We start from the raw sequence: 21,006 nt of genomic DNA on the forward strand, positions 1-21,006 counted from the left end.
CCGGAAGGCCAGGCCAGTCTCCAGTGATGGAAATGTTCAGGTCTGAGACTTGCTCTGTTCTGACCTCACAGCCCTAGAAAGCTACCACTTCCATTCCAAGTTGGAATGGTGGATGATGACAAAAGCCAAAACCACTGTCACCTTTAGGGTGCAAACTTTAAACTGCTATTAGTAGCAGGGGAGGTTAGTGAGGCTCACTGTCCCACATCCCAGAAGGGAGGGCAGTCATCATAAGGTAGGTTTTTGGTCAAAAAAAGAACACTCAGTGAGGCTCCCAATTTGAGTGCCTCAAGCTCAGATAGGTGGAGGGGAGGGGAATAACCTTCTTTTCAACCAAGTCATTAAGTATTTATTGTGTATCAACTATTCCACACATTTGTCAGCCTCATACTAGACACAATAAGGGCTACAAAGACACATAAAATATAATTCCTGCCCTCATGGAGCTTACACTCTGATCATCTGATCAATGGTCCATCCATTCTTGGAGTAGGAAAGTAGACTGCCCTTCCCAACACAGAGCGCAACCCTTCTCCAAGCAGAAGATGCCTCCACTTGCTTTCTTGGCACTTCCACTGCCCCAGTGTCTCAGTAAAAAAAACTCATAGACTTACATTATATAGACTGGATGCAAATGAATAATAGACCTGGATTTGAGATAGTCCTTATGTCTAATTTCTGCCTGGACTCTCTGCAAAGCCTTGTCAGCCTAATCAAAATGATTCTAAGACTCAGGAGTTTAAGCGACATGCACATGAACCACATTCCTATCTTCTGTCCTGGCCTATGTATGATTCATTCATATCACTTAAAGGAAAGGCTTAATCCACATCAGTGACTCCATGAGAGGAGGAAAGCAATGCAAAAGAAGTACACAAACATCTCTGTATTTTGAGAGCATGTTCAAAACATTCAAGTTTTTAAAAACTCCACAAAACCACAAAGTGATTAATTTAACATTATTTCCTTGCAATGTTGCCCAAAATAAAGTGAACAGATATAGAGTGAACAAACACAGAAATGTGTCTTTCCATCTTGTTTTGGCACAACATATAATCATGATCAAAAGCAAAATCATCTCAAATCTGCAAGGTAATTATTTTAGGGTATCTCCCCTAATTTTGAAGCAGAGGAACAACTTCTAATTGGAATCAAAGCTGGACTGTTAACAGAGCTATGGTACATAACCACCGTGCTTCTATTGTCCAATTCTGAACAAAACATTCATCCTTTTTTTTCCAACTGAAACACCAGAAAACAGCCCAAGGCTTTTAAACGCGAGTCCCTGGAGAGAAACTACCATATGATTTTTTTCCAGTACTACTTAGATTCTTCATGCTGATATTACTGACTTTCTCCTGATACTCAGCTCTTCATTGAGAAAACTTTTCTCGTGCAAGGTCTTACTCTCTTCTCTCAATTCTGTCCTCTGTATCCTTTTCTTACTTATTTATTTATCTATTTTTGAGATGGAGTCTTGCTCTGTCACCCAGGCTGGAGTGCAGTGGTGGGATCTCGGCTCACTGCAACCTCTGCCTCCCAGGTTCAAGTGATTCTCCTGCCTCAGCCTCCCATGTAGCCAGGATTACAGGCACGTGTCACCATGCCTGGCTGATTTTCATATTTTTAGTAGAGACAGGGTTTTGCCATGTTGGCCAGGCTGGTCTTGAACTCCTGACCTCAGGGATCTGCCTGCCTCGGTCTCCCAAGGTGTTGGGATTACAGGCGTGAGCCACCACGCTCGGCCCCTCCATATCCTTTTCAAAACCCAAATCACTTTATGTTAACTGGACACAGATCGTTCCCCTACCCTCTCACCCTCCTCCTGCCATCTTTGTCTCCTGTTTAAAAAAGAAATCAGCCTAAGAAAAAAGCTTTGCAGAGTCCTCTCCAGTTTACTATTTTTTTCTTAAAGAACTTATGTTCATCTACATGTCAAGAGTCACATAATGAGGAAAACACTACTCCATTTATTTGAGAAAGGAAAGGAAAAGACTCCTTGTTTCATGCACAAGAACTAAAACAGTATGAACACTATAACCTTTAATCTCCCTGTAGCTTTAATCATGCCACTGCCAGGGGTCTGACATCATCTTCAATCAATAAAATAACCTTGTTTGTCCTGGGCACACAGACTGTCTCTGAGAATATTTGATAGGAAAAAAAGAATAATTGCGGTTCTGTCTTTAAAAATGCAATTTGAATCTATATAATCAACTCTTCTGTAACAACAACAGGGAAGCAAGGCCAAGCTAAATTCTTACTCCATTTGCAGTCATTGGCCTCTCCCAATACACCTGTGAGGTTGAGCCAAAACACATTAATGTTTCCCAAGACAAGTCCCAGAAAATCAACATTACAAGGTGGTCAGGACAGACCAAACTCCCACCCTTCAAATAAATTTTGCAATATGCCTATAAGATCTTCTTTCTATCCCCTCTTCTAAACCCTCCCACATTCTGCCCCTACCTCTCATTCTACCAACCAGGATAAAGAATCTAAGTCTAAGAAAGCTGTTTCTCTGCTAAATCTTGGTCAACTTGTTTCATCCAATTTGACTCCCAGATAAATGGAAGGGGGCCAGTTCAAAGTTTTCCCTGTACCTATGTGTATGTATTTGTGCAAACACACACACACACACATAACCTCTCACAAAAAGTGAGGCCCCAGTAAATTCTTATGTTCTCTCAGGTTGGTCCATATTGTAGCCAAAGTACCCTAGAGAATAACTTTCCCAACAGTCTTGCAACCCAAGATACCAATTCACTGCATTTAGGATGTGAAAAACAATGGTCCTTTTGCAGGTTATCTCAATGGATAGGCATCATAAACACCGTGGCACAGAGTCTGGGCCTAGTCACACTGCCCAAGTTTAAATCCTGGATGTATGGCTTACTAACAGATCTTGTACATGTCTCTTGATCTCCCAAGTCTCAATTTCATCATCTGCAAAATAGGGATAATGGTGTTCATACTAGATAGGGTTGTTATAAAGATTAAGGGAATTAATCCATGTAAAGTGCTAAGCATGGAGCCTGGCACATAGTAAGGCCTCAATAAAAGTAAGCTATTACTATAATTGTTATTTCAAAGTAGCCTTTTTTTTTTTAGAAGTGTACAGCAATTTTATGAAGAAAGGTTGTTTTTTTAAAAAACAAAAACAAAAAAACTTTATTTGCAACTCAGTCTACTACACAGGGGTCCTTAGATCATTGAAAGCCAGAACTGGAAACGGAGACCACCTAGTGGTCCCACCCTCTTCTTGTATAGATGAAGATGCCAGGGCCTCAAAGGGTAAGAGAGAGCCAGGACCAAAATGAAAGTTTTTATAACGCCTAGGGCAAGAGCCCCTCCACTACAACATATTATCTAGCATTATTTGCTTGTACAAAGGAGATGCTTAATAACTATTTATTACATAGAATTGACCCTGATTTTAAAAGACTATAAACCTGCTTTAACGCTACCACTGATTTTCCAGTTCCATTGGAAGTAAAATGTTAATGGAAGGAAGGAAAATTCAAGGCAGTAAGGGGGAAGTGTTTAGCTACAAGTACTACTATAGAAAGGCTTTGCAAATTCGCTTTTTAGGCTAAGATGTGAGGTGGATTGAACAGCAACATGAACCTCCACAGATGGATGTTTCCAGACCCCCTGTTCCAGGTCTGTTCAATATCATACCAGCTTGGCATTTGCTCTTACCTAACTCTAGCACTAGTTCAAGAAAAGGCTTAAGAGAAGAGTCAGCCCCAACTCTTCTTTGTTCCTATCTCTACCTCTATGATATAGTTTGGATGTGTGTCCCTGCCCAAATCTCATGTTGAATTGTGAGGTTTGGTGGGAGGTGATTGGATCATGGGGGCAGATCTTCTTGGTGCTGTTCTGAGAGTGAGTTCTCATGAGATCTGGTTGTTTAAAAATGTGTGGCACCTTCCCCCGTTGTCTCTTGCTCTCGCTTTTGCCATGTGATGTGCCTGCTCCCCCATCGCCTTCTGCCATGATTGCAAGCTTCCTGAGGCCCCCGCCCCGAAGCCAAGTAGATGTTCGCACCATGCTTCCCATAAAGCCTGCAGAACTGTGAGCCCATTAAAACTCTTTTCTTTATAAATTACCCTGTCTCCGGTACTTCTTTATAGCAATGCAAGGACAGCTTAATACACTCTATTGCAAACACCACAATTATTTTTGAACACCCTATTAGATTAGGTTGAAAAATTATTTTAAGAACCACAGCAAGGCCTTGGCATTTCCAAATCTTACTGAGGATCAGTGTGAGAGATCCGTTTCTGGGATGGTAACTCAAGGTCTTGGTCGTTTTTGGTCCCAGTTTGACTTTGCTTTGCTCTGAAGCAATTACCTTAAACATGTTTATAGGCAACAAAGGTGATCAACCCTGAAGTGGATGTGAGCAGTGACATACTGGGTAGCAAGGAGAATCCTGTTGCCACCTCCCTCTATCTCCCAGCACACACATCCATTCCAAAAGAGGAGTAGACCACACCATCACATCCCCTTCTTTATTATCTCGAGAAAAGTATAAAGAGTCCCTGTAATTAGATGGAGCCTAAAATGAGAAAAGTTTAAGAATATACCTAGAAGCTGCCTGCTTGACCAATCTTTAACCGCCAATGCCAGACCACCCATTTTCATATCTACTTATATTTTATTTTAGAAGTAATATAAGCACAGCATGCATTTATTTTTAATAAAGAAAAAAATCACTTATAATCCCAGCACCTCAACTTAAGCACTGTTAACATTATATTTCCTTTAGTTTTCCTATGTGTATTTGTGTTTTTACAAGCAATGAATTATTAATAAGATGTAATTTTGGATCCTGCATTTCACCTCACCATAAATACTTTTTCCATGTTGTGGCATAACTTCATAACATCGTAATGGCTGCATAATAGTGCATTAAACAAGTGTATCAGCATTCACTTACCCATTCTTCAATTATTAAGACATGTAAATTGCTTCCAATTTTATGCTAATCTAAATAATGTTACAAAAACATCTTTGTGATTTAACCTTTTTCAATATTGTAGATTGTTTCTTCATGATAGAATCCCAGAAGTGAAACTGATGGGTCAAGAAGCATAAATGTTTTTAGACAACCCACTAAAAAATAAAATTAGCAAAACACCAGAGTCCCATGAAATCCGTCCCTCATTTAATGAAAAATTCTCCCGCTCTCATTTTTCCACCAGGGCAGAGCAGGGCTCCTGGGAGGGAAAGAAGCCAAGAGAAGCAGTGTAGTATCCCAGTGGCTTGCGAAATGGCAGAGTGGAATGCGGGCTCCCCTGTGAATCCAGCTTGCATGCACTTGCCCCAAATTGCCACCCAGCCAAGAAGCTAATTAGTAAAAGCATCAGGTGGGTGAAAACAGGTTCATGGCCTGTAATAGCTTATATCATCTTTCATTTTTGCCCTTGGAAAGATCTGACAGTCAGCTTGAAGACATTCAGTTCTTGTGACCCAACCTGCTTACATTCTGAGAATTGAATTTGTCAGTTTTTAGATCCCAATCTTCAATATATCTTAAGGGACGTTTTGCTGTATAGAACTAAGCAGGCATGATCAATGAGCCTGTGTGTGTAGCTCTATTTTCAGCCTCAGTTAAGGTGGCACATTTAAGGTCAGCCCTGTTTAATACTAGATGACTAAGTGACACCTGTCTTAAATGGTCAATGTATTATAGACAGAGGTTGATTTGCAGACCTGACCATAAAAGTCATCCGGTCCTAAAGCAGGGGAGGCAATAGGTCAGAGATGCCCCTGGTTTAACAACAGTGGACACAACAGGCATTCCTTCCGTGACTTCTTAGCCAGAACTCTCAAAATAAGGCAGTTCTGCTGTCCATCTTCTCTTTGAAGATTTTTCCCTAATCCCTCTCCATCTATTCCTGACCTCAACTCTGCTCAACATGGAAAATGAATTCTCTATGATGACACTTATCACAGCAAATTTTCCATAAACTTTTACTGAGCACTTACTGTAGCCAGACATTGTGCTAGGTAAGCCCTAGGGTGGCAATAAATAAATAAATAAATAAATAAATAAATAAATAAATAAATAAAAAAGAGAGCCCAGTACTTGAGGAGCTCCCAGTCAGGCAGAGGAGGCCCAATTCAACGGGAAAACAGAGGTATGAGCCAATAGCTCCGGCAACACATAGGGCTCTGCAAAAAACCCTGGGCTACCTGAAAAAGCTCCCAAGAGGAGGAAAATATCAAAAACCTATAAGCTGAGTAGAAGACATGGAGTGTGATGACCAATTTGACATCAAAGATAGGTTGAGATATATCTTTGGGAGTCATTAGCATATGGATGACAGCTAAGGTCATAAGAGAGGACTGGACCATATTGACTAGGAACAGAACAGAACCCAGGATGAAACTAAACATGGACTTCTGGGGAAAAAAAAAAAAAAAGATCATTCAAGGGTTAGGTACTTTGCAAATGTGGGAGGGAAAGAAATTCCTTTATTTATCCCGATGGCCTTTCCTCCCATATATCTCCAAGCTAGACCTTGCAATACACAGCTCCAGGGACAGAAATCCCCAGCTGTAGTGTGGAGAGAAAAAAAGAAGTTAATTCTCACCTTTTAAGCTTCTGAGTGCCCTGGTAGCAATCACTATTACGGGTTGAGCCAGAAATGGAAAGGGAAGTTGCTAGACTGTAAGATCTTAGAGGGCATGGGCGGGGTGCGTGATTTTTCATTGTATGCATCCCAATACCTAAAACATTAACTGGTACATAAAATGTGCTTAATAGTTGCATACTGAGTGAATGATAACTTCCCCAAAACTTTTCTAGAGGCCACAGCAGGAGAAGAAAACAAAGAAAGACATGGAATAACAATAATAATAATGTTATTATTACCTTTAGTTTCTCAGCCTTCCTTCTAAGGAGACAAAAGCTCTTTCACTCTGCTATCTTATTTGTCCTTCTCAGCAGCTCTGTGGGGAAATAAAGGCAGATGTGATTAATTCCATTTTAGAACTGGAGAGGGAAGCTCAAGTCCAGAACAGATAGCTAATCATAACTAATTGGACCAGAATTTCACTGTTGCCCATTGGTAGGGCCAGCATTGGAACCCAGGTCTTGCGACTTCCTGCCCTGTGCTTGGTTCTAAGACATAACCCTCCACAGAATTGCCCCTCCAGTTTTTAAGAGGACAGTTCACAAGAGAAATTCATTAGGAAAGCAAACTCCTGAAACACTCCAACAGTATCTTGAGCAAGTGAGTGAGCTGCATCTAAAAGAAAGTAATCTGTTTCCCCACGCCAACACTGGGATGACTAAACCCAGTTCCCAGTGGGGCTCTACTAACATAATTGAGAGCTCCCTGTTTCGCTGTGCCCCTTTTCAAGGGAGCCCCATCTGCCTTCAGTCTGGTTTTTGTGTCTGAGTGGGGCTCAGGTGCTGACTGCAGGTGTGGCATCCAGCAGGTGTATGGACAGGAGCCAGCATTTCATATCTTCATACCAGAGGGCCTGAGTCACTCTCTGAAGGCAGAAGGCAGCCCCTCCTCCTCCTGCTGTTGCCTTGCAAGCACAGGGAACCTGCCTTGCCTGAGGTGCCACTGCAGAACTGAGTCTAAACCCTGCCTTCCCAAGAAGGACTAAGGTGAGATTAAACCACAAATCATATAACCCAGCTAACTTTCTTACTTGCACAAACTACTGCAGGCATACACCTACACCGTGGGCACAGCATATGGGAACCTAGGTACAGAATGACCGTCACCTAAAGTGATGCAGGGAAAGGAGGGCCACAACTGGCCCATATTTTACATTTGGCTATAAAGCATTGACTCTACTGCAAATGGCCCTAAAATCTCAGAAGCAAGTACTCACCCCTCTAAAAAAAGGTGGAGAACAGTAAAAAGAACCTGCTAGAAATCTTGCACTCCTGTTCTCACCATAACCTCTTTCCTTCAGGCTTCCAAGGGAGAACCACTTAGCCTGGTCACAGAAAGCACCAGGTCAGAAAATTCATCATGTTCCCCTAACCAAAGCCCAACTGGTCCCAGCCTGAGGCAGACAGAATGTTCCTGGGAGTAAAGGGGGGGGGGGTCATCAAAATTTTCTTAGCTTCAAAAACTGTTTGCTTTTTAAAAAAACAATCTGCCTCCCCTACTCTCTCTCTCTCAGGCACACACACATAGACCAAAGAGAAACTAATTGTAGAAGAAAAAAATGAAATCTTACCTTAATAAAATGGTTTGTTGTCATTTGTTCTATTTCCCTAATTCATACGGGAAATTCAAATAAGCTTTGGTTTACAGCCCATGATCCAGAAAGCAAAACTGGCTACCACACTAAAATGTGATCATTGTATATAAACATAGTAAAACAAAACTCTGAGCTGAAAATCTAAATGTAATAAAGAGGAAATTAGGTTTCTTCAAAACAGGCAATCTAAATAATTTTCCCCATCTGTGATTTTTATCTTAGTTTGCTATCACATGGAACAAATGTCACTAATTCAATGCAAATACATGCCCCTTGAAAACAACCAAAATGAGTAAGGGATGTACTAATTAGCTTCCTAATGGGGAAGGTTTTAATTGAGCTATTCTTTAACAATCTTCATCAAAGTTTCCAGGGCAACTTCATAAAAGGATGTCAAACCTGGCCCATATTTTTATTCCCTTAAAAATAATTTTCAATACACAGAAACACAGAAAGCTGATTTCTCTTCAATGCTGTTAACACTCAGGCCACTACATTTTCTGATGTCAGCAATCCCCTTCCCACAAATATTCCAAGTATGCACCACCGTCATTCTCCTTTCAATTATGTGGTTTCTCTGCTCCTTTACTGATTGAGTCCAGGCCTCTCGGATAATGAGAAGCATGTGCAGGGAAAATATGCTCTTAAAAAACACATACATCAGTTTTATCTGCATTATAAAGAGGAGAGCAGATCGTTTGTCCATATCAAAAAGATTGAAATGTGAAGTTTGCTATGGGGTATATATAAGGGGAAAAAAAGATCAGTATCAATGCCTAAGGTTGATAGGGGGGCGGCACAGTTATTGTGATCTGATGTGACACCAATAAGAAGAAGGGAGACTCTCCACCAAATCCACCCTTTCTAGCTTGGCCACATTTATATTTCATGTTATCTTAATGTTTCTTTTGGGGGTATTTAAGTTCTGACATACACATGGAAATGAGCCACGAATTGTACAGCAAGCATAAATATTCCATCATTAATAAAATCCAGCTGTGTATAAAACACTACAATGGCTGGGTTTCAGTTACTGGCTATCATCAGTATGTGTCACAAGCAAATATTACTGAAAACTTTCTCCCTTAAAACGTGCATGCGCACACACACAGAAGTTTGCTTTATTCTTTTTCATCTTTTGGAGGAGCTTTGAATAACTCACTGATCTCTATAGCCCTTTTCAACTAACGTTTCTTTTTGAAGCTATTTTTCACCACCCTGTAAGATGCTAGAGTCCTCTTATTTGTACCTCAACTTACCACACAGTACAAAACTGTTTAATTTTTTTTCCAAAAAGCCGAGAGGGCCAATAATACAAATGTTGGGTTAATGGTAATTACAGTCAGTAAGGCAATGGGGCACCAAAGGGCACTGTATGTTATAAGACAGCAAAGCTCATTAAAAAGGAACACCTGCTCAAGACCCTATAATAAGCCTGCTCTGCCATCATGCAAACACCTTTCATCCAATGACCTCAAAGCATGTGCCCAATATGAAGCATGCCGAAACACCTCTGTGAGGTATTAATATCCTTGCTTCCCAGAAGGGTAACTGAAGCTTAGAGCAGCTAATTCATTTACCCTTGGTCACATGGTAAGACAGAGAGGGGCTGGGCAGAGAAAACCAGATCCTGGCTTCAAGTCACACAGGCTAATGATATTTCATGGAGTTAGGGCAAGAGTGAAAGTGCCTTTACAAATGTCAAGGCAAGCCCACAGACTTAAAAGAGTAGATTTTCAAGAATTGCCTTAGGAAACATTGGCAAATACACCCATTTGCATTTTCTCCAGGATCATATATTACCAAAAAAAAAAAGTTCCTGTTCCTCATTTGCTACTTTCTAAATACTAAAAACCCATACCACACTTTCTATTCCAGTTAGAGAAATTTAATCTAATTTATGATGAGCCACTGGTTTCCAGGAATGAATCCATCAAATCTTTTTTTTTTTTTTTTTGAGACGGAGTTTTGCTCTTGTTGCCCAGGCTGGAGTGCAATGGCATGATCTTGGCTTACTGCAACCTCCGCCTCCCAGGTTCAAGCAATTTATTCCTCAGTTTCCTGAGTAGCTGGGATTATAGGCATGCACCACCATACCCAGGTAATTCTGTATTTTTAGTAGAGACAGGGGTTTCACCATGTTGGTCAGGCTGGTCTTGAACTCCTGACCTTAGGTGATCCGCCCGCCTCTGCCTCCCAAATCGCTGGGATTACAGGTGTGAGCCACCATGCCTGGCTAATCCATCAAATCTTAGAGATCACATGTATACCACACCTTTGTTATCAAAGGAAAATTAAAGAACTATGAAATTTCACTACATGGTGAAGACCTCAGGTGAAGAACCCATTATGTGTGGGCCATTCTGCTGCTGCACTTCTTGTCTTTTATTTAACTGTCTAAAATCCTTAGTTTCTTTGCTATCTTTTAGTCTAATTTAAACATATTATTTTCCATGCTACAAAACAAGTATATTTGTGCTTTCCTGCTTCTCCTTTCTCATTCTGGAGATTTCATATTCCACTCAAATTTATACTCACTTGATGGGATTTCACCATACAGTGATTTAAAAATCATTGCCAATGATTTAGACAAAGTAAACAGTGGACCCTAGTTTTGTTGTTGTTGTTGTTAACAAGAATGGGGGAGGGATAACAGGAGGTCAAAGGAATTAAATTAACAGCCTTGCTAGATACATGAACAACTCCTGAATCACAGAGAGTGTTTAGGGATTACTTATTATATCCATTAGCCTCTCCTGGCATTTGAGAAACAAAATATATGGGAGTCTTCATGTGTCCTCGGTCAGATTCTGACTTCGTTCCTCCACATGGGTTCACAAAGTTAAGTCTTAGGTGGGCTCTTATTGAAAAGCAACATTGTATGTATCTGTGGCTCCAATTATCTAAAATTCATGTTAGTACAGGAACCAGGACTTGAAAGGAACTAGAAAAAATGAAAGCAGGTGATCTGTTAGGATGATGGAATTCTTGAAGTTTTGGACAGAGTCTTAGCTTCTTAATTTTGAGTTGTTAAAATGTAAAACATAATGCATCTATATTCATATATCCTTACAGGATCTTTTTTTCTTTAACATGATGACTAGATGATTGAATTTCTAACAACTGTTGCATTTCATTCTAGTAGCAATCATTCACATTCATACTAGATATTGAGGCCTAGAAAGAAAACCATAAACGTATAAGAACTGGCTCTCAAAATTACCCTGTCCAAACCCATAATTTACAGTGGAAAAAAAAAAAACTTAACAGAGGTAGTAAACCGAGTTACAGTTGGGCCTAGAGCCCAGGTCCTTCTCACCAATAGGCTCACTAGGAAATCTTATTGCAGATTCTTAGGTTAAAGTGGCATCAGTCGCCATTATTTACTAGAAATAACTTTCTGGATCCCTGGGTTAGTCAAATACAGTAACTGGAAATAAAACATTTTACCTATATGGGGTGGATAGTCTCATCCTTAGAATTGTTCAAAATCTATAAAGTCTGATTTATTTTCAAAAAGTAATACTAGCTTTCTTCTGCAAGCAGTTGTAGGCCGGAGCTAACGTGGCCAGCATTATTACAAGCCAGAATGATTTAGACAATTAACTAACTCCATTCCATATAACAAAAAGATTTCAAAGGCCAAATAATGGCCTCACTTAATTTAAGCGATAATCATTACAAATTCTTATGTATTCCTTTATGCAATAAATATGCTTCCGAGAAGGCCCAGTTAGAGTGAATTTTTATATATCAAGTCATAGTTTAAAGGCACTAACTAGGAAAGCTAGTACTTACAAAGAAAACCTGTTGTGGATTCTTTTATAAAGCAAATGACCTCCTATTTTCTTTCTTTCTTTTTCTTTTTCTTTTTTTTTGTTCAGATTGTGTGTTGTGTGTGGAAGGGGCGACTTCCCTCCTTTCTCTGGGTTAAAAGGGGTCAGAAGCCCACCATGGAGGAGAGTAATGCAGTATGGCCAGCCTGTTTAATACCCCCTTAGTTCCTGGGACAAAATTCTAACCTTTGACTTGGGGGTGGAACCCTAGAATTTGGACCAAAGTCCACAAAAGGCAGCAAGGAGGGAAAAGTAAGTAAGACTAAAGACAACACATCATAGTAAAACACCAACAAAAATTCCTGGGGACAGGAAATCAATGGATCACAATTCTAAACAAATTGGTTTAGTCCCCAGCTAATTAACTTGTCAAGCAGATCACTAAACCTACTGAATCCATGGGAGAAAGAGATGATGTAATAGGAGATTTGGAAACATTTACCCATTTACCATCCTAAAAGGCTCCAGTACGACCACACACACCTCTCCCCACCCCTTTCAGTGTTTAAGCTGGGCTTAATGGGTGCAAAGGACAATTTCTACCAGACAGTCCCCAAGAATAGACTGTTCTCATGCATTCCAAATGCTCAGTCTCCATGGAGGAGGCTACCTGGTCACAAGCATTTCCCAAGAGGGAATATATCCTCTATTCCTCCTCATTGGTAACAACTCCCCCACTCCACCCCCACGCCCCAAACAAAACAAAACAACTTCTAACCATCCTGAGAACTTCAGGGGACTTTTCTGGGGTAAAGGAAAAGAAGCGTTAAGAGGGGAACAGGAAAGTGTGAGAAACCCCTCTTGTCTCCAAATGGAAAAAAAGGCCTTAAAAAGCTGGATCAAAGGAAGAAAGGGGGATGGGGAAGAAGGGCCGCTTAATTACAAAGACACCCTTTTAAAGAAGGCGCAGGCCCTGGGAGAGGGCTCTTGGGAGAGGCACAGAAGCAGATGTACCCACTTAGAATTCTGGCACTCAATGGGACCTCAAGGTCATAGTATCCATCCCCCTGCCTTCTGATTAGGCTATTCTTAAAGCATTCTAGAGTCTGATGCGGTCTTTACAAAACATCAGAAAGAAAAAGCAACTCTACAAATGTCCTTGTTGGGAATTAGTCTAATAAATCAAACTTCATAAACCAGAAATGAAATTTTAATTTCCAAATCCAAAACTGCATTGACTATGAATTATTAAAATTCCCTTTCTAAAATCTTTTAAATAGGTAAACAAATCCACAAATTTCATGTAAAAGTGACTCCACATACAATTGTGGTCAGAGGTTTACTTCACATCTAGACTGTGAAGGTAGAAAAAGCACTTTCAATTTTACAAAGCCACGAACTTTTCCAAGGAAAGAAGTAATTTAAAATGAAGTATGATGTAGTGCCAGAAAGTGTCTGTCAATGACGCCGGATAAACCCATACAGAATAGTTGGAACCTTAGTTATCATCTGTAAATAGAGGCAACTACTCTACAACCACCTGGCTGTTAAAATGTCCCAGGCCAGTTATAAAATGTAGTTTGGTCAGGCCAGCTTTTCCCTCCCAGCTGATCTGAAACAGGATAGCCTTTAAAATTGTCGCCCTTCTCTACCTTCCTACTTTCCTTTCCCTCATTAAAATCAACCAAAGTTATTTTAAAATGTATGTTAATAATGTGTTCCCAAATAAGCAATGGGTTAAGGACATCTCAGTAATAAGTCTTTGAACACCATCACTTACAGGCTTGACGCACTTGTCCAATTGAAGATAGGTGGGAGATGGATGAAAATGTATACCACATCCAAAATGGCATTTCAAACTATTCTTAGCTACTAAATGAGGGTGCTGAAAGGTCTAACTGAGAAGGCTTCACAAAGGCTGGCCTGAGAAAGAACTTTTCACAAAGCCTAGCTCAAGGAGACTTAAATATCCTTAGCCCTTCATCATTGAAGATTATGGTGACTAATTATCTTCTTCTCTGAATGGGAGAAGAGGGTTATATTCATAAAAGTTTTAAACTGCCTCCCAACGTCCACTCTTCATGGCGGGGAGGGAGGAGAACTTCATGCACTAAACATCCCAGGTTGTTGAAAAGTTCGTTCTAAAACATACACTAGAGATTGAAAATGCTGTTTCTCACCAACTTTCTCTTTCCTTGCTCATTTAATTCTACTTAGTCCCTTTATGCAAATTATTATATTATTATTAGTGGCAATCTACCAGGAACTGCTCACAGTCTATTAAAGACTGTTATTTTCCCTCCCACTTTTCTTTCTCTTCATTTTCACAAACCCATGAAGCCCATCTTACTGTTGAAGCACCAATGTGCAGTGGCCCAGGCTTGGACCCTCAAGACACCCTCAAGATCCCCCAAAACTATTTACTAACATCTTTGGATCTTCTAAAGCAGATAAGGGCAACTCCCTCCTCACCACCACTATCACTACCACCACAAGCACTACCACCACCACCACACATCTCAAAGAGTAGCCTTGTTTTAGATTACACAGACTTTAAAACTTCAAGAATTCACGGTCCTACCCTCCTGCTCCCGCCTCAGGGAGTGTGAGTCCCCACCCCAAGCCTAAGCACTTAGCAGAAACCTATCTAGTTATCTGAGATAAGCACTGACATGCATGCTGGGCTAAATGTAGATTTCAGCTTCCCTCGGGTCTTTAGCTCCTCAATGTGATTAATTACCTAGAGACCCACAAGAACCCCAGGAGGTAAAGAAGTAAAAGTACCATCTAGTAGTGGTACCCACTAGCATCTCCTCACCGAAGTAGGACGGGAAAGCAGCGCACACTCTAACCGATTTAACTTGCTGCACATCCAAAAAAACTCATGGCGAGCTGCAAAGAAAGTAGAATACACGGGCATTCCCACACGCGCCTAGATCGATTCACTCACGCCGAGGGCACGACCAAGTTCATGCCACCATGGATTCCTGCCCCAGTTCCCCGCGAAAAGTAACCACGCGTCTCCTACCCCTGAAGGCAAAGAAGACAAGGTGACGACTCTCTGCTCGCTCAAGTGGCTTCGGTCCCGGGCCAGCGGCCAGGGATGGGCAGGGGGGAAGCCCCAACTCCCGGCTGCTCCCCTCCTCGCTGCTCCGTCCGGGCTCTCCTTGGTGGCAGCGGACAGGCAGGATACCGGGCCAGAGGGTGGAGCAGCGGATAGCCGGAGGCGAGACTGACTGGAGGTGGTGGTAGTTGAGGGGGAGGCGGAGAGAACTAAGAGAAGAGGAGGCGAAAGAGAGCGGAGATGGAGGAGTAATTCAGGGGGTCTACCAGTTTAGGCAGCCAGAAAGCTCCTCGGAAGGAAGGGGCGTGACTGCCAAGGCAGCTCCTGGGCAAAGGATGGGAGGTAGGGGAGGGGGACGAACGGGTGGCTTTTCTTCTTGCGGTGAGCGGCTAGGACCGCCCCGGAGCAGGGCGGCGGGAGGGGTGGACGAGGGAGGAAGGCGGAGTAGAGGGCGGGGAAAGAAGGGCGGGAGCCTGCCTGGACCCTGGAAGTGAGGAGTAAGGGGAGCGCGGAAGAGAGGCGGGGCCGGGGGGCGTGGAAGTTTCAAACAATTGAACCGCGGGGTCCGGGAGCTCGGGCGAAAGCAGGGGACCCTCGCTCTCGCCTTCCCACTAGAGGGGCACGACTCGGTTGCCGTAGCCGTGAGAGTCTGCGCGGGGACTGGCTGGGAAGAAGGAAAGGTTTTGCAAAAGACTACAATAATAATCTGCGGCAACAGCGCGGCATAGACGCGTGGGAGAGCCAGTGCAGCTCCCCGCCCCGCTGCGGGAGGAAGAAAAACAAATAATAGAAATGCTGAAAAGCAGCTTCCACCAAAGCCTGCTTAAAATAATGCAGGAAGGAGAAGCGCTCCTTCGTTTTCCTTCCCCTCTTGCTTCCTATTACCAGCAGGCCCCCACCCAGGTCACAGCTCTGCGAGACACCCTCCTTTCTTCCTCCGCTCCCCCGCCCCGGGCGCTTGCCCCCCTCCCGTTGGCGGGCCGCAGAAGCTGAGGGGCGAGGGAGGAGGGGTCGCGGGCGGGGCTCTGCGGAGGCTCCGCCCCTGGGCGGGCTGGGAGCGCCGGCCTGGGCGGAGCGGGTCCCTGAAGCGTAAGTCCCGCCCACCATTCTTTTGCAGCTACCGGTTGGCCCAGCCTGGCCTAGTATACGCTTGCGATTGGGCCCTGGAGTCGCCAGTCTGATCCCTTTGTCCCACCCGCCCTCAAAATTAATAAAACTAAACAAGAGGCTATTGTGTAGTTCTATGTTCTACCCCAGCTACTGCTGGGAAGAGAAAGATGAGACGCTTTATTTCTCAGTCTCATAAAAGAGTTCAACAGTGTGTCGGCCGACTCTGGTACGCCTTTATGTTTATGGCACTGTCCAGCTTTCTGCGAATAGGTAACTTTTCTTCTCCCTTAGTTTATTAAATCAGGAGGGGGGAAAGTACATGAAGTGTCATTGTGGTGTTCTGCTGACTGTGAAAAAAGCTGACATTGGTTAAAAACAAGAGAGGGTTGAGAACAGCATCCTGGGACACGGAAAATCTACCATTTTACATCTAGAAAAACGAAGGCACAAAGAAACAATGTCAGGGTAGCAAAATAACGTGGAATTTGGAACCAAAGGAAGAATTCATTTGGGGCCCTGGCACTTACTAGCTAATTGTATGACTTCTGTTAAGTGGCTTAACTTCTCAGCCTTAATTTTTCTACCTGTAAGTAAATGCTATAAGACATGCCCTATTAACTTAAAGGCACTGGTATGAAAATAAAATGTGTGTGAAAACTATAAAGCACTCCACACATGTATGTGTTCCTACTTGTGTGTGAAACATAATGGAGAGTCTTAGATGTGTTAGAGGATCAATATTTTGCTCATCTGTTTTAAGCATTTACATCCAAGGTCGTGTAGGTTTTGTGGCTTTATTTTAAAAAGTCAACTCTTTTCCTACAATTTTGGGGGTGGATATGAAGTTGACTCCCTGCCGTTAGAATAATAAATTACCCCTTTTCTAAGCAGGGTGGGTGAGATTTCTGTTTTAAAGTTCTACAGTTTCATGACAAAGCTATTGTGGTTCTGGTACTGAAAGAGGAAATCATGCTGTGTATCTCCGAAGTGAACTTAAGAAAACAAATATGAAGGAACATTTACCATGGAAACCACCATTCTCTACAGATCCATATTTCCTAGAAAACATTTCAAGTAGGAAGCAAGCCTAAATGTAAACGCCTTGACAGCGCAAGGCCATTATAATGGCTCATGCCAATGAAAGAGTGACATCCAATTCAAGCCTGCCTAATGGGAGCCATCTGGGGGGCCATGGATCAAGGCATGCAAGAGGAAGTGTGCTTAAAGGAAACACTATCACACAGTAAACAGGGGCTCAGAATCCAACTCTGCAGGAAAAGTAGTGGACTATTGCATGTCATGGAGTGTGCAGCATGCTCTGCTAGGAGCTGTGGAAAGATTCAGAAGCAGGAGTGTGCACAAAATGATTCTCGTTATGATTCTGTTTATGTATGAAGTGAAGTTATTTGGGTGATTTTTCATGGAGAAAGTGAGTTTTTGAATGTTCAAAATATGGAGACACCTGGTTTGTGAAGCAAGGAAAGGTTATTTCAGCCTTGTTATTTGGAGTGGACAGGAGAGCTAGATGGGGGGGGCGGGTATATGCTGCAGGACTACTACCAATCACAGTGGCAAAAGGATATTTGTTAAAATCAATGCTGTCCAAGTGAAAAAAGTTAAACATGCACATGGAAGAATTCAGATAAAACGGTACTGGGCTGGGCACGGTGGCTCACACCTGTAATCCCAGCACTTTGGGAGGCCGAGGCGGGTGGATCACTTGAGGTCAGGTGTTCAAGACCAGCCTGCTCAATATGGTGAAACCCCTTCTCTACTAAAAATACAAAAATTAGCCGCACGTGGTGGCATGCGCCTGTAGTAGCAGCTACTCGGGAGGCTGAGACAGGATAATTACTTGAACCTGGGAGGCGGAGGTTGCAGTGAGCTGAGATCAGCCACTGAGCTCCAGCTACTCGGGAGGCTGAGACAGGATAATTACTTGAACCTGGGAGGCGGAGGTTGCAGTGAGCTGAGATCCGCCACTGCGCTCCAGCCTGGGTGACAGAGCGAGACTCCGTCAAAAAAAAACAAAAAACAAACAAACAAAAAACACCAAACAAAAAGGTACTGAAAGACTACAGTGAAAAGTTCTTCTCCACCACTCTGCTCCCATAGTCCCATTCTCTTTATGACTGTATGTTATCTTCCAAATAGATTATTTGCATATTCAAGCATGAGTGCATATTCCCTTTTTGTTCCTTACAAGTGGGATCATTAATCAAGGCACACCTTGCATTTGTTTACTCAACAATGTATTTGAAATATTTTTCCATCTCAGGATAACTATGTTTACCTTATTTCTTTTATTATAACTCAGTATTCTATTGCATAGCTGTGCCAAAATTCCTTTACTCATCCCCTTATTAAATGGGGATTTGGGAGACAGACACGGTGGTGGCACACACCTATAGTTCCAACTACTAGGGAGGTTGAGGGAGGAGAATCTCTTGAGGCCAGGAGTTCAAGGTCAGCCTGGTCAACATAGCAAGACTCTATCTCTAAAAAAAATGGAAGCAAATTTGGGCTATTTCCCATCTTTTGCTACTACGGAAGATGCTATTTTAAAAAATCCTGGTAACAAAGGCCTGGTGGCTCATTTGTAGTATGCCTGCCCCTAGCCTTGAAGTTGCCTTCAAAACACTTTTCTAACATGTTTTCCTTTCCCCACAGCGACTGGTACTGTGGAGCAATGGAATTGGAGCAATGGAAACCTCTAAAACACTTAATTCGTTTAACATCCGCTCCTCAAACCCTGCTTGGGCATTACTCTTCTCCAAATTTTGATGGAGTAGAGTTAGCAGAACTCTGAACTTAATGGTGAGTCAGGCTGTGTGTGAGTCATTTCTTAACCTGTGGCAAACAGCTTTTTGGTACTTCTGTTTAACCCAGGTCTTCCAAGCCTTCTATCCTGCCATGCAAGACTTCTTTGTTTTCACCCTGAAAACCTTTCAGTTTGTTTAAACCGAGTTTGGATTTAAAGCTGTGCATTGCCTGCGCTACTTAAAAGAGAGGGGGAGGGGGAGGCCAACATCAACAAACATCGATTGAGCCGCTATTATAGACAAGACTGAAAAAACAAAGAGGCATGAGACTTAGCTCCTGCCTTCAAGGATATAAACATAAAAAGACAACTAACAAGCATGTGCTAAGTGCCAAATGAATGGTATTGACAGTAAAAGCTGTGGAAGTTAAGAGCAGAGAGTGAAAACTAGTTCCAGAGAGTTAGTTTATACAGCAAACTGTGCCACACGCAATTAACTAATCCCCACAGCATCCCTGTGTCTTCATATCCTGACTATAAAGTATAGAAAGCCCTCTGGGGGAGACCAGGAGAATTAACCACTAGCTGTAAAACACCTGTGTAAAGACACTGGGTTGCCTAGATACTACACATTAAAAACCTCCATATAACGATATGGAAAAAAGGAGGATCATTTTAAGCTCAGAAGTCAAGATTCCACATCCCAAACTACCTGTCCTGTTTGGCCTTTATTTTTTTTTCTTAAAATACACCTTTATTGCACAATAAAAATATCTGTGCTGTACAAAATAAAGTCCATTAAAAAAATCAAATGTCTACCTTGAAAACATTACACAAAATGAAATAAGCCAGATACAAAAGGACAAATACTGTATGATTCCACTTACATGAGGGATCTAGAATGGATAAATTCATAGAGATAGAAAGTAGAGTAGTGGTGATCAGGGGCTGGAGGAAGAGGGAGTGGGAAGTTAGTGTTTAATAGTACAATTTCTGTTTGGGATGATGAAAAGGTTTGGAACTAGATAATGGTGATAGTTGTATAATATTTTGAATGTACTTAAAGCCACTGAATTGTACACTTAAAAATTGTTAAAATGGTAAATTTTGTTATGTATCTCTTACCACACACACACACACACACACACGCACACACACAAAAGGTAATAACCCTTAGGCTTAGTGTCAGGAGACAATGCCAGTGATAGGGGTTGCAAGAAGGCAGAACCCATGTGAAAGGGGCAGCCTGATCACCACTACAGGGAAATGCAGGCCAGTGTGACCACAGCTTCTGATTTTTCAAGAGAAACCAGAAGTCAAATGTTTTTAATATAAAATCTCCAGTGTTTCATGTTGCCAACTAATAAATGTCTTAATTAAAAAATCTTCCCTTTGTGTGCAATATTTTTGTCCAACGTACAGGAAAAGTAGGAAGGAGTGTATAGCTTATGGTCTATTCCCAATCCCTGGCCAGATTCTTCTTGAAGGAAAGATGATAAAACCGTAGTGCTTTGCATTGAATGGCATTCTCCCCCACTTACCAAGTGAACCAGGAATATGGAATGTGCACATCTTCCTCTAGTTGCCTAGTGAACAACTAAATGATTTAAATGCGTTTATGAACAAAAGCAGAGGCAAGCACGTATACTAGAAAAAATAAATCTTAAAGATTTATGTCTCTATACATAACTGTCCCCCTTAATTCCTCCAGACAAACGTTGAGAAGCAGCCTTCTCCAGGACACCTCCAAAAGTCAGCCTCCTATTTATTCATAAAGAGACGCTAGCCCTGTACATGCAGAAGCCAGCTGATCAGAAAATAGCAGGTTTATCTGAACAGGAAAGGAACAAAGGGACACATATGCAATACACGACTTCAGTTAAATGCTCTTCCTTCTGGATTCCCTCCCTCCCCCCTTCCACCCTTCCCAACCACACACACACACACACACACACACACACACACACACACAGCATGCACACACAGTCCAGACACAGGAAGTTTGAAGCCTGATCCATGTGTGGAAAACAGCAATGTGGGAATTCAGGAAACAA

The 21,006-nt window shown here is 42.1% G+C and overlaps 1 protein-coding gene and 1 long non-coding RNA gene across 5 annotated transcripts in view; one reads left to right on the forward strand and one right to left on the reverse strand.

Annotated features, from left to right (window-relative positions):
• AMOT (angiomotin) overlaps positions 1-15,483 on the reverse strand; it is a 66,088-nt gene extending 50,605 nt beyond the window's left edge. The window contains exons 1-3 of one of the 4 annotated variants that reach the window (XM_063804513.1): positions 15,046-15,418; positions 14,836-14,909; positions 6,887-6,963 (exon numbers count right to left, since the gene is read on the reverse strand). The gene's annotated coding sequence lies outside the window, so the exon portion shown is untranslated. Of the gene's footprint in view, positions 1-6,886; positions 6,964-14,835; positions 14,916-15,045 lie in introns of those variants that run through there. The other 3 variants (XM_009439539.3, XM_063804512.1, XM_063804511.1) reach the window with 3 other exon arrangements.
• Positions 15,484-16,271: 788 nt separating this feature from the next.
• The window catches only part of LOC104003971 (uncharacterized), a 122,489-nt gene continuing 117,754 nt past the window's right edge, over positions 16,272-21,006 (forward strand). Inside the window, exons 1-2 of the long non-coding RNA XR_676777.4 lie at positions 16,272-16,461; positions 18,862-19,008. This is a non-coding gene — a long non-coding RNA (uncharacterized LOC104003971). The remainder of the gene's footprint in view (positions 16,462-18,861; positions 19,009-21,006) is intronic.

This window comes from Pan troglodytes, chromosome X (genome assembly GCF_028858775.2).
Source record: "Pan troglodytes isolate AG18354 chromosome X, NHGRI_mPanTro3-v2.0_pri, whole genome shotgun sequence".
NCBI lineage: Eukaryota > Metazoa > Chordata > Mammalia > Primates > Hominidae > Pan > Pan troglodytes.